The sequence below is a fragment of the Oryx dammah genome, unplaced genomic scaffold, assembly GCF_014754425.2.
Source record: "Oryx dammah isolate SB20612 unplaced genomic scaffold, SCBI_Odam_1.1 HiC_scaffold_8, whole genome shotgun sequence".
In the NCBI taxonomy this organism is placed as follows: Eukaryota; Metazoa; Chordata; class Mammalia; order Artiodactyla; family Bovidae; genus Oryx; species Oryx dammah.
The window spans coordinates 49,452,017-49,464,673 of NW_024070192.1; the positions used below are offsets into that span (position 1 = coordinate 49,452,017).

Sequence of the window (12,657 nt, forward strand, 5' to 3'; positions counted from 1 at the left end):
TGAATGTTGAGCTTTAAGCCAACATTCAGAAAACGAAGATCATGGCATCTGGTCCCATCACTTCATGGGAAATAGATGGGGAAACAGTGGAAACAGTGTCAGACTTTATTTTTGGGGGGCTCCAAAATCACTGCAGATGGTGACTGCAGCCATGAAATTAAAAGACGCTTACTCCTTGGAAGAAAAGTTATGACCAACCTAGATAGCATATTCAAAAGCAGAGACATTACTTTGCCAACTAAGGTCCGTCTAGCCAAGGCTATGGTTTTTCCAGTGGTCATGTATAGATGTGAGAGTTGGACTGTGAAGAAGGCAGAGCGCCGAAGAATTGATGCTTTTGAACTGTGGTGTTGGAGAAGACTCTTGAGAGTCCCTTGGACTGCAAGGAGATCCAACCAGTCCATTCTGAAGGAGATCAGCCCTGGGATTTCTTTGGAAGAAATGATGCTAAAGCTGAAACTCCAGTACTTTGGCCACCTCATGGGAAGAGTTGACTCATTGGAAAAGACTCTGATGCTGGGAGGGATTGGGGGCAGGAGAAGAAGGGGATGACAGAGGATGCAATGGCTGGATGGCATCACTGACTCGATGGATGTGAGTCTGGGTGAACTCCGGGAGTTGGTGATGGACAGGGAGGCCTGGCGTGCTGTGATTCATGGGGTCGCAAAGAGTCGGACACGACTGAGCGACTGAACTGAACTGAACTGACCTGATACTACAAAGCAACAAAATGTATAAGTGATTTAAAAGCCAATGGCACTTTATCTTGGTTCTCTATAAATTTTCAGAAAATTTATACAAAATTAACAGATAAGTATTATAAAAAATGGATTTTAAAAAGCAGAAATTCAGAAAAGGGATCAAGACTGGAAAACATCAAAATGAACTGACTTGGGGTTCAAAAAAGAGGAAGACAGTCTCTGATTTCTAGGCTTAGAACTTATAAAGCTACCATATAATATATAGATTAAGTCCTTTATATCAACATTAAATTTGATGAATGACTATTAAAATTTTCAAATTTTAATTTGATGAATGACTTAAATTTTCAAAAGTATCTATTGCTGAAATACAGAAAACCTCAAATTCTTCAGTGCCCTGAAATGGCTTGAGCCAATTTAAGCCAAATACAAACTCTCACATACACTTATACCACAGAGTGTATAAACCTTTACTATACATTTTAGATCCACTAATATATTTAGTCAGGATACCTGAACAGTTACTCTTTTCAAACATTCTTCTTTAAGAAAATAAAAACTTTATTTCAGGATACCACTATTCAACAAAATGCAAATCAAAACCACAATGACATACTACTTCACACACACTTGGATGACTAGAATCAAATACAGTTAATAACAAAGTTGGGCTTCCCAAGTGGCTCAATGGTAAAGAATCTACCTGCCAATGCAGGAGACACAAGAGACACAGGTTCCATCTTTGTTTGGAAAGATTCCCTGGAGAAGGAAATGGCAACCCACTCCAGTATTCTTGTCTGGGAAATCCCATGGACAGAGGAGCCTGGCGGGCTACAGTCCAATGTGTTGCAAAAAGATCTGGACACAACTTACCAACTAAAACAACAAATAACAAGGTTGGCAAGGGTGTAGAGAAATACTGGACCCTCACACACTGTCAATGGTAATGTAAAATGGTGCAGCAACTTTGCAGAACAATCTGGCAGTTCTTCAAAAGGTTAAACACAAGAGTTATCATAAGATACAGAAATTCCATCCAACGTATATACTCAAGAGTAATGAAAACATACATCCACACAAATGCACAAGAATGTTCATAGCATCATTATTTATAATAGCCCCAAAGTGAAAATAACTCGAATATCTATCCATAGGTAAACAATAAACAAAACGTGATATATCCATATAATAGAATATTATTCTATAAAAGGGAATGAAGAAGTGATACATGCTGCAAGACAGATGTTAAGTCAAAGAAGCCAGTCACTGAAGACCATGTGATTCTACTTATATGAAATGTCCAAAATAGGTAAATCTATAGAGATGGAAAGTAGCTAGCATATTCGTTAGCTTAGGGCTGGCAGAGAAGGGGATGGGAAAAAAAAGGTTTCTTTTAGGGTGATAAAACTGACTGTGGTGATGGTTGCACAATTCTGTGAACCAACTAAAAACCATTAACTATATACTTCCAATGAGTGAATTAAAGAGCATATATTGTATCTCAATAATTAGGAAACTGTTAAGGGAAAAGCTGCTAGGCAAAGAAATACTACTATTTCATTTAAAGCAAAGAAGGGGCATACATAGCAAAGTTGGTTTAATATACTTTTCTGAAGACTGCTCCTGTAAGTCTTTTGATTCCTAATCTGAAATTTCTGAAAATCAAATGTAACTACAAGAAAAACCAAAGATGGGAAAAATAGTTCAGGATGAGTCTTAACATGAGGTATTATATGCCAGTATAGGTTTCTATACAACTGTCAAAATGCTTTTACTGCTTCTGTCATTCGGAAACTTATGAAAAAATTATTCTTCAAAGACAGAATACTATTAAATTTGCCACCCATACATAAAATAAAACTATTTTGCCTACTACTAATTTCTATGAACAGCACAAATTATAAACTGATTTTTAGATTTATAAACTATTTGAAGAGCTAAACTCTAGCCAGAAGCTAGAAAAAAACAAAAACATTTTCAGAGATGCTACTAACCTGATTTTAAAGGATATTTCAGCTTCTTTCATGAGGGGAATAAAATAAAATTAAACAATTCTTAAGCCTGATTTCTCCTTCCTCTGAGGTCAGCTGCTTTGTACAGATGGAATTTTATATCTAGTATATTCCCAATGTTGTCATTAATGGTAATTTAACAACATGCAAATGATGTGATTAAAACTCACCCTCAATTCACTTCCTATATTTTATCTCAATGTCCCACATTACTTCAACAGCAAGTAAGGAAAAGTCACTAATTAAATCTTGCATCAAATTTTTTTTTTCATTCATGGTTAGGACAAGGAAGTCCAAAAAGCACAAAAATCCATGGAATATTAGAGGAAACAAAGACACCCTGATATAAATAGATGGATATGACATGTATATATGTATCTACCACAACTAAGATACTTAAGCTAAAAATACATTTAGAAGATCAATGTAAAAAGTTAACCACCATCTCACAGAAAATTAAACTAAAAAGCTGTTGGAAGGTGTAGAACGATTTAGCCACAGGTACGAAAACTAAGGAAATAAAAATATAGGCAATATTTTATAGCAGCTATAAATGGAGCATAATCTTTAAAAACTGTGAATTACTCTGTTGAACATTATAAAACATGGTAAATAAACTATACCTCAATTTTTTTAATAAAGAAGGAAACTGTTACAATTCCAGGGAAAAAAACAAGAAATTAATAAAAAATTAAATAATACTACAACATGTTGCAGAGAATATTTACAGTTATAATGCTATAAATAACAAATACCAATTTAATCAAAGATTATGATACAATTGCATTGGGATGACATGGTATGGAGTGTGCAAGGATGTTAAATATCTTCTGCCACTGGAAAGGAACTTCCTTGGTGGTCCAATAGCTAAGACTGTGCACACCCAATGCAGGGTTTGATCTGGGAGGATCAGGGAGTTAGATCCCACATGCTGCAACTAAGATCCGGCAGAGTGGGAGAAATATCAATAACCCCACATATGCAGATGACACCACCCCTATGGCAGAAAGCGAAGAGGAATTAAAGAGCCTCTTGATGAAGGTGAAAGAGGAGAATAAAAAAGCTGGCTTAAAACTCAACATCCAAAAAATGAACATCATGGCACTTGGTCCCATCACTTTGTGGCAAATAGATGGGGAAACAACAGAAACAGTGACAGACTTAATTTTCTTGGGTTCCAAAATCACTGCAGATGGTGTCTGCAGCCATGAAATTAAAAGACACTTGCTCCTTCGAAGAAAAGTTATGACAAACCTAGACAGTATATTAAAAAGCAGAGACATTATTTTGCTGACAAAGGTCCGTATAGTCAAAGCTATGGTTTTTCCAGTACTCACGTACAGATGTGAGAGGTAGGCAATAAAAAAGGCTGAGTGTCAAAGAATTGATGCCTTTGAACTATGGTGTTGAAGAAGACTCTTGAGAGTTCCCTGGACTGCAAGGAGATCAAACCAGTCAATCCTAAAGGAAATCAACTCTGAATATTCATTGGAAGGACTGATGCTGTAGCTGAAGCTCTAATACTCTGGCCACCTGATGCGAAGAGCCAACTCATTGGAAAAGACCCTGAAGCTGGCAAAGATTGAAGGCAGAAGGAGAAAGGGAAGACAGAGGATGAAATAGTTGTATGGCATCACCAACTCAATGGACATGAGTTGGAGCAAACTCCAGGAGATGGTGAAGAACAGGGAAGCCTGACACGCTGCAGTCCGTAGGGTCACAAAGAGTCAGACACGACTGAGCAACTGAACAACAACTACCATCACTGGAAAGCAAATGAGAAAATCTAAAATTAAGATTGAGGAGTAAAGAACAGTATTTAGAAAATGGAGGTATGTATATAGGAAACTATTACTGGAAAGTGCTTGCTTCTGGAACCATGATGAGATTTAAATAGGTGGGGACAAGGATTCTTGTTTTTAAATCTCTGATTCCACTTTAACTATATGCATATATCACTATGATAAAAAATAATAATTCAGATCATAAATAAGAGTTCATAGGATTATAAAACATGAAGTATAGAGCAATTAACAGAAGAGCACTATAATTCAATATAAATAGTATAACTAAAACATTTATTGCATATGTTTTTTAAAGGCAGTTTTATTAAATAAAATATTCAACTGTCCAATGTATTTAAGTATATTCCTGTTGCTACTTATCCTGGATCATAATACACCCTGTATGATACAGCATATCGCAGAAACCATTAGTTATCTATATAATTCTATTTTCTTTTCTTTCTTGTAATAGAACCCTAATTTCTTCTAAGATACTATCATACTTCTTCAAACTTACAATTTTTACATTTTCTAGCATCTCTTGCAAACTGAAAGTCAACAGATGGACTTCCAGAAAGATGGATCAAATATGGCCTGGGTCCCTAATAATACAGTTTTCCCTAGTGGCTCAGCAGTAAAAAACCCGCTTGACAAGCAGGAGATGGCAGTGGGTCAGGAAGATCCCCCAGAGAAGGAAATAGCAACCCACTCCAGTATTCTTGCCTGGGAAATCCCAAGGACAGAGGAGCCTGACAGGCTAAAGTCCATGTGGTTGCAAAGAGTCTTCTGCCTTCAATCTTTCCCAGCATCAGGGTCTTTTCCAATGAGTTCGCTCTTTGCATTGGGTAGCCAAAGTATTGGAGCTTCAGCTTCAGCATCAGTCCTTCCAATGAATACTCAGGGTTGATTTCCAAATTAACTTAGCAACTAAACAACAACAACCCTAACGATAAAGGGCAGCTGCCACTCAAGCCCTAGAATACCTACCTTTGAAATTCTTTTACATAAAAGAAAAAATTAATGTATTTAGTCACTGTGGATTTTAGGTGGGAGAAGGTGGTTTATTATTTATCAATAATAAAGGCTGTATGTCAGCCCATCTACCCACATAACTTGATTTAAGGTCCATATTTGAAATCATGGTTTATTTTCTCATTCTGCTGAGACTTAATACTTGTGTTAAGTCACATGGTATTCTTGGATCTCAGTATGAGATATTCTGTAAGATGCCTCTCTCCTTGAAATTATCCTAAAGATGAAAAGTTCATGCACAGAATATAGAATAGTTTGTAAGTCCTATCTCCCCAAACATATGTAACCTTCAAGTTTTGTGACACAAGTCTGGTTATTTTCACAGGATATCCTAAGATACAGATATTAATTTTATTTATATAGATTACTATCCTGTCAACTTAATTTATTGTTAAAGAATAAATTTTGAAATTTATTATTAAAGGGAAAACATTAAATATTATTTTCAGAAAATATTAAAACATGTTAGCTGCTCCATATTCTTAGTATATTTATTTCATTAATATTTGTCCTACAATCCACTATTTTTCACGTTAAGAATTATCCCAGACCTGTGTCATATACCACACGAAACTGTTGACTGTCATACGCTAGTCATGAATCCATGCCATTAAATGTTTATGTAAGAGTCAGGAAGTAAGTTACTAATAAATATTCTTTTCAAATACAGAGAATAGAACATACATTATCTTCTCTCTTTTCCTCAAGTCCAAAAGCAAAGGAGCCTTGCCTAAACAAAACATTCAGAATACCTCTGTACATTACTTATTTTATATCTCATAGACTGTCAGACCAATAAACTAACTACTCCCAGGAATGACTAAACAAGCCAGATTATTACCTTTGTCTTAAGTAAATTCCTGCTGCCACCAAGTCCTGAGATTCAGTTATACCCTCTTTTCTCATCTCTGAAGATATCTTGCCTACTGAAGTCTATTCAAATACACAACTAGAAAAGAGACTCAGTATAAACTACAGTGTCACTAGACCAGTGAGGTAAATTATTGGTATACCCTCTCCATTAGCTTGGCCCTGACTTAATATAATTAAATATTGTCTTTGAAGTTCTGGGTTGTAACTCCCCTTCTATTCACTAGCTTCCTTTAAAGCAAATATTTGTCCCTTATAACTTATCTATTCCCATCTGAAGGAAGAAATGGAATTTTCCGTAAACCCACTGATAGTTGAAGAAAGAAACCTTTAATATGCTACAAATTCAACTACTAAGTTTCAGGTGAAAATCGTTCTGCCTGGAGTTAGCATTCCTGAATTCTGTCTAGGGAGACTTCTTGGCTAGCTTTCTTCTTTGCTGTTGCACATCTTGATCCATGATGGTATGACTGGATTCCTGTCTTCACACTGGCTCCCCCTGTCTATCCTTATCTACTTTATTATCCATACTTTTCTAGAAGCTAATTATCCTATACCTTTTATGATCAATGATCTCATTCTAGAATTACCTTGCTGTAACTTTTGTTTTCTAAAAGTTTAATTTAACCCATGACTTTAAACCAGGAGAAAAAGGCAGAACTCCAAATTTATCATTGAGAATTCCTTCCTTTCACTGCTCCAACTTTCTCAGACTAACCTAGCCCACAACCTTCTCTCCTCCAATTCAGGCAGATCTCAAAGTCAGTCTCAAAGTTCTTGTAGAACATCACAATTTAACTGCACTTCAAACTCTTCTAATTATAGTCAAGCTGGTCATAAACCTATAAATTCCTACAATGATTTTGATGAAAGGTTTAAAGGTTCTTTTGCCTCAGAACTTAAGTGACTAGTAAAAGATCATGAAGAACATAATAAAGTTAGAACTAAAACCCAAATATCCTAACAAAGACTGAAAAGGAAATCATACATCTGTCAATAATCAATTTTTACCATCAATCAATTTCTGGTTCAATATAATTCATAAAACCATTCCATTTCTGTTACAAACAAATTTATTAGGTAGGCACTCAATAAAATACAGCTGTATTTATTCCATGGGAAGCAAAAAGGGGGCAAAGGATAACAATGAATACGCTTTCCTTCTACATTCACCCAAATTTAGAAAACTTGGGTTGTTATTTTTCCCACCATTTAGAATTCATTTTATAAAAAATTTCCAGCCTCTATAGTCAAACTTGGCTGAATTTTATCAGCTAAATTTAGGCAGAGGTTTTTAACACTCTCAACTATCCATTAAATCAACCTTATTTTATCTTATAATACCAATTAAGGAATATGCTCTTGGATAGACATGTCTTATCAAGACTGACTTGAAAAAGATATCAATTATTTTCATAATCTACTTCACTAGTCATGTCAGTAGCTCACTTAATATATCCAGGATTCAAAATAAGTGATTATGCATAAGTTATTTTCTATAAGAGTAATTTTTAGTACCAATGTAAGTGAGTAACTTCTTTGACATCTGGCATACCACTTAGAACATTCATAATTTATGTAATGTATGTGACGCATTGTTTTATACAAGGAGTTCCCTCGTCCCATTATGCTTAATGACATGTCAGCTCTTCTACTATAAACTTTGTTTTCCAACAGTTTATGAAACTTGAAAAACTGCTCTAGGATAGCTCACTCTGTCAGGCCATTTGTAACAGGCAGCTGTGCTTAGAACTCACTGTTGATACAACAGTGTGAGCTGTGCAGTGATTCCTCAAAGGATGAATAGATCCATCACTTCCTAGAGTCACAGAAGCTGCCTGACTTGAAGCTGCCAGTCACAGGACCAGCCAGTCACAGGGAATCCACCACCTCTTCTAGGCAGAGAAAAGGGACAAGGACAAACTCAAGGAAGCCAAGAGAAAAACCAAAATGATTGCACTAAGCCAAGTAAGAAGAGATGGCAGCTATTGACCAGTACAGAATGCAAAATCAGCAGTTTCAACAGAAACACGCTAAGATGATGGGCTGTCAGAAGTAACATCTCAGGAGAAACAGAAGTGGAAACACTGAAGAAGATAAAAGAACTGAATGCAAGCTACATCAAGTCCATGGAAAGTGTAATCAACGAGCCTTTAGGCACCATCCGATGTGAAACCAGAAATCCATCCCAACTATAGAACTGCCAACTAAATGTGCACCCCACAGTTCAGTAAGTGGTATCTACAGACAAAGGAAAAAATTGCTCTAGGATAAAACTTGGCAGTTAAGAACCATCAGGACAATAATGTACTTTTTTAAAAAGTCTATATATAATTTTATAAGAAGGGAGTGATATATTCTCTATCTTCAACTAACACAGCCTTTGGAATCTTTTTTGACCAGTCATACAAAGAGAAATATTTTAAAAAAATTAAATAAAATTTAAGAACTAGCATGAATATTACACTATGAACAGAAGTGATTCAGTTGGACTTCTCTGGTGGTCCAGGGGCTAAGACTCCACCTCCCAATGCGAGCGACCAAGTTCAATCCCTGGGAGAGGAACTAGATCCCACATGTCAAAACTAAGAGTCTGCATGCCACAACGAAGATCGAAGATTCCACATGCCACAACCAACACAACCAAATAAATAAAATTTGTTAAGTGACGCAGTTAAGATAAAGACAGTGGATATTTTACAGATTCTAGTTCCAAGGAATGATTTTAAATCAGTATCCTGCTTAGTTTTCTCCTGTTAGCCATAAGGTCAAGATTAGGGTTTAATGTAACAAATGAAAACATTAGTTGCTTTTCTCTGGCTGATATATTACTTTAGTCTTTTATAATAGTCAGTGATCAATAGCATCAAGAGATAACAGTCAATGACTAGAGTTGTCAAGAAAGTTGTTACCCATGATGCTAGTAAATCCAACATAAAGGAATGTAATCAATAATACTGATCAACTAACATCAAAACAAACAAACAAAAAAAATCACAAGCCTGTATTCTATGGGTAGTCCCCCTAAGCCTAGACTGTCTAGTAAATGCATGTCTCAAGTCCCAAGGGCCATCTAAATGCAATACGAATACTTTAGCATAAATTTATCAATACTAATGGAAAAATATACTACTAATCAGTTGCTTGTTTGCACATGTTGATCACTATGCTAAAAATACTCCAGGGTCTGTGATTGTTTTTGCTTAAAATGTGCATTTTCCTCTAATTTGGAAATGATTTAATGTTCAAACAGGAGTATGGTTTCAGCATCCTTCTGCATGAAGATTCCAAAACTATCTTTCCTTGCTCTTGATGTTATGTTATTACTACTACTGTGAAGAAAAGCTCTGATTAACTAGGGAATAGAGTTCTTTCTCCATCCACAATTGGCAGCTTATAGGGGTTCTGTGGCTTTTCTTATAAAGGGGGGCTTCCCTGGTGGCTCAGACGGTAAAGCATCTGCCTGCAATGTGGGAGACCCAGGTTCAATCGCCGGGATCTGATACTGGTGTTAAAACACGACTATTGCTTCAAATCATTATTTTCACATCTCACCAGGAGTAGGTAACCCTCTTCACCAAGATTTAAGGCCCAAACTCTCCAAAGGATTTTAAGAAAGATCTCACAATGACTATATACAGTGGAATGATTATTTCATTAGCTTTGCAACTAATCACTTTGTTTAGAAATCCCCTCATTTCCCTGCAACTAGAGAATACAGATCTTCCATTCTATGAGTCTGCCTACCCACTATCATCTAAATTCAAATTTCAAAACTATCTGCCCAGATTTATACTTCCATTCTATTTCAAGTGTACTATTTCCTCTTTAACAAATAACTATGTACTCTGCAAGGATGCAACATACTCATAAATTCATTCCTTTCTCCAAATACACACAAAAGTTGATGAAATCTATCTATTAACCTGCCTGCCTTGGAGAGATGCCTGAAATAAGCAAAAGGCTCATTTTATACAAATGCTGAAACTATTCCAGAACTGAGCTTAATGGGGATCACTCATTCTTTGAGATTACTGTATGAGACACTATACAGACACCCGTTCCGTGAAAAAACACCAGAGATCAAAGACAGAAGTACTTAATTCCTTATAGTACTTTAAAACTTACACTATGTTTTATGTACTAATCAATACTCACATGCTAAAGTACTTCTCACTTAAAATAAGCCTAGGTCAGTAAATAATAGAATAAATGAAGCTCATCACCATCATCACTAAAAGCATTTATAAAATTCTTTTTGTGTTTAATACTGTGGTAGAATTTACACACAAAAATGTGTAAGCTGCAAAGAAACTGAAATTTGAAACTATCACTGTAGATTTTACAATTTAAAATTAAGTCGTTCTTATAAAACAATTACTTGTTATTCTAGCCAGTGATAATTTTTAACACATAGTCCAAAGGACAGAGACTCTTGAAATAGTTTTGGGTAAAATGAAATTTACAAAATATTCACATATAAATGACGCTCCAGAGAGTTCCATTTTCACCGTAGCTGTAGAAAGCCTGAAAGAGTGTCACTCCTAACCAAAAAACAAGAAAAAACCGTTTAACTATCATCTTACATTTCTTGAGCATATCAGAGCTGAGATAACAGGGAAACCTGTATTTGACATTTCAAGAAGGATAGATTCCTCCAAATCAACAGGGGGAAGAGGCAACTACTATGCAAGAAAGTAAGAAAAAAAATCGGCTAAAATTTTAACGAAAGTGCCATTAATCTATTTCCTGTTTCTATAGAGTTGGCTATCCTGGCCATTTCATGCAAATGGAACAAAAAATTATGTGGTCTTTGTGTTTGGCTTCTTTGACTTTGAACGTTTTAAAGGTTTATCCATGAATGTAACAGAAAACTTCACTCCTTTTTTATTAACAATATCCTTTTTTACAGATATATCACATTTTGTTCTATTGATGGACATTTGACTTGTACACTGAAAACTATAAAACATCACTGAAAGAAATTAAAAATCTAAATCAACAGAAAGGCATTCTAATTTCATGAATCAGAAGATTTAACATACTGTTAAAATGGCTGTACTCTGAGTCAATGCAACCCTTATCAAAATCTCAGCAGCCTCCTGCAGAAATTGAAAAGCTGATACTAAAATGCATATGTAAATACAAGGGACCCAGAACAGACTCAACTTGAAAAAGAATAAAGCTGAGGAGATGACACTTTCTGATTTAAAAACTTGCTACAAAGCTAGCGTAATCGAGATAATGCAATATTGATGCAAGGACAGACAGAAATCAATGGAATAGAATTGAGAATTCAGAAATAAAACCGTATGCTTATGGTAAATTGATTTTCAACAACAGTGATAAGAAAACTCAGTGGGAAAGAATAATCTTTTCAACAAACAGTGCTACGACTGTAACTGACAAGAAGAAACTGACTCCATACTGAATCCATTCCTTTAACTCTAACCCTTGTGCTCAGCTGCCTCTGCTTAGTCATGCAGGCTCTGTACCTTTTTAAAGAATGATGCTATAGCCTGAAAACATACAGGAGATCCCATTCTCAAGGCTCACTCATATAGAGAAAAAAAGTTGTAGAATGGAGAATAATTGTTATCTCATAGGAGGTCTAGGAACATTGTGATCAGACCTGCCTGGACAGCTGTTAAGAACAAAGGTACCAAAAAGTTTGCAACAACCTGCCACACCCTCTCTCCCCTTTCACTATAAAAGCCTAACTTCTAATTCAGGTATAAGATGGTTCTCTGGGACACTAGTTGACCATCTATCTTCCTGATCTTCTGGCTTTTTGAAAAAGTCGCTATTTCTGGCACTAACAACACATCTCTTGATTTACTGACCTGTCAAGCAATGAGCAATAGGAGCTTGGACTTGCTAACAGGACAAAAAGCTATTTCCAAAAGAATGAAGTTGAACTCGTTGCACCATACACAAAAATTAGCACAAAACAGATGAGACCTAAAAGTAAAAGCTAAAATTCTTACAGGGAAACAGAAGAGTAAATCTTTGTGACCTTAGTTTCCCAGGCGAAACAAGGGATAAAAGGAAAAATGGATAAGCCCATCAAGAGAGTGAATTATGGGCCAGGTGAATATTTTTGCCAACCATGTATCTTATAAGGGCCCGGGATCTAGAATACATAAAGAACTCTTACAACTCAAGTATTAAAAAGACAAACAACCCAATTAAAAACTGGACAAGGACCTGAATGGACTTCTATTTATAGATATATAGATGGACACATGTAAATCTTTA

The 12,657-nt window shown here is 35.7% G+C and overlaps 1 protein-coding gene and 1 pseudogene across 2 annotated transcripts in view; one reads left to right on the forward strand and one right to left on the reverse strand.

Annotated features, from left to right (window-relative positions):
• LOC120866527 overlaps positions 1 to 8,610 on the forward strand; it is an 18,647-nt pseudogene extending 10,037 nt beyond the window's left edge.
• The window catches only part of USP32 (ubiquitin specific peptidase 32), a 199,205-nt gene that overhangs the window by 123,461 nt on the left and 63,087 nt on the right, over positions 1 to 12,657 (reverse strand). The gene's annotated exons all lie outside the window — the stretch shown is intronic.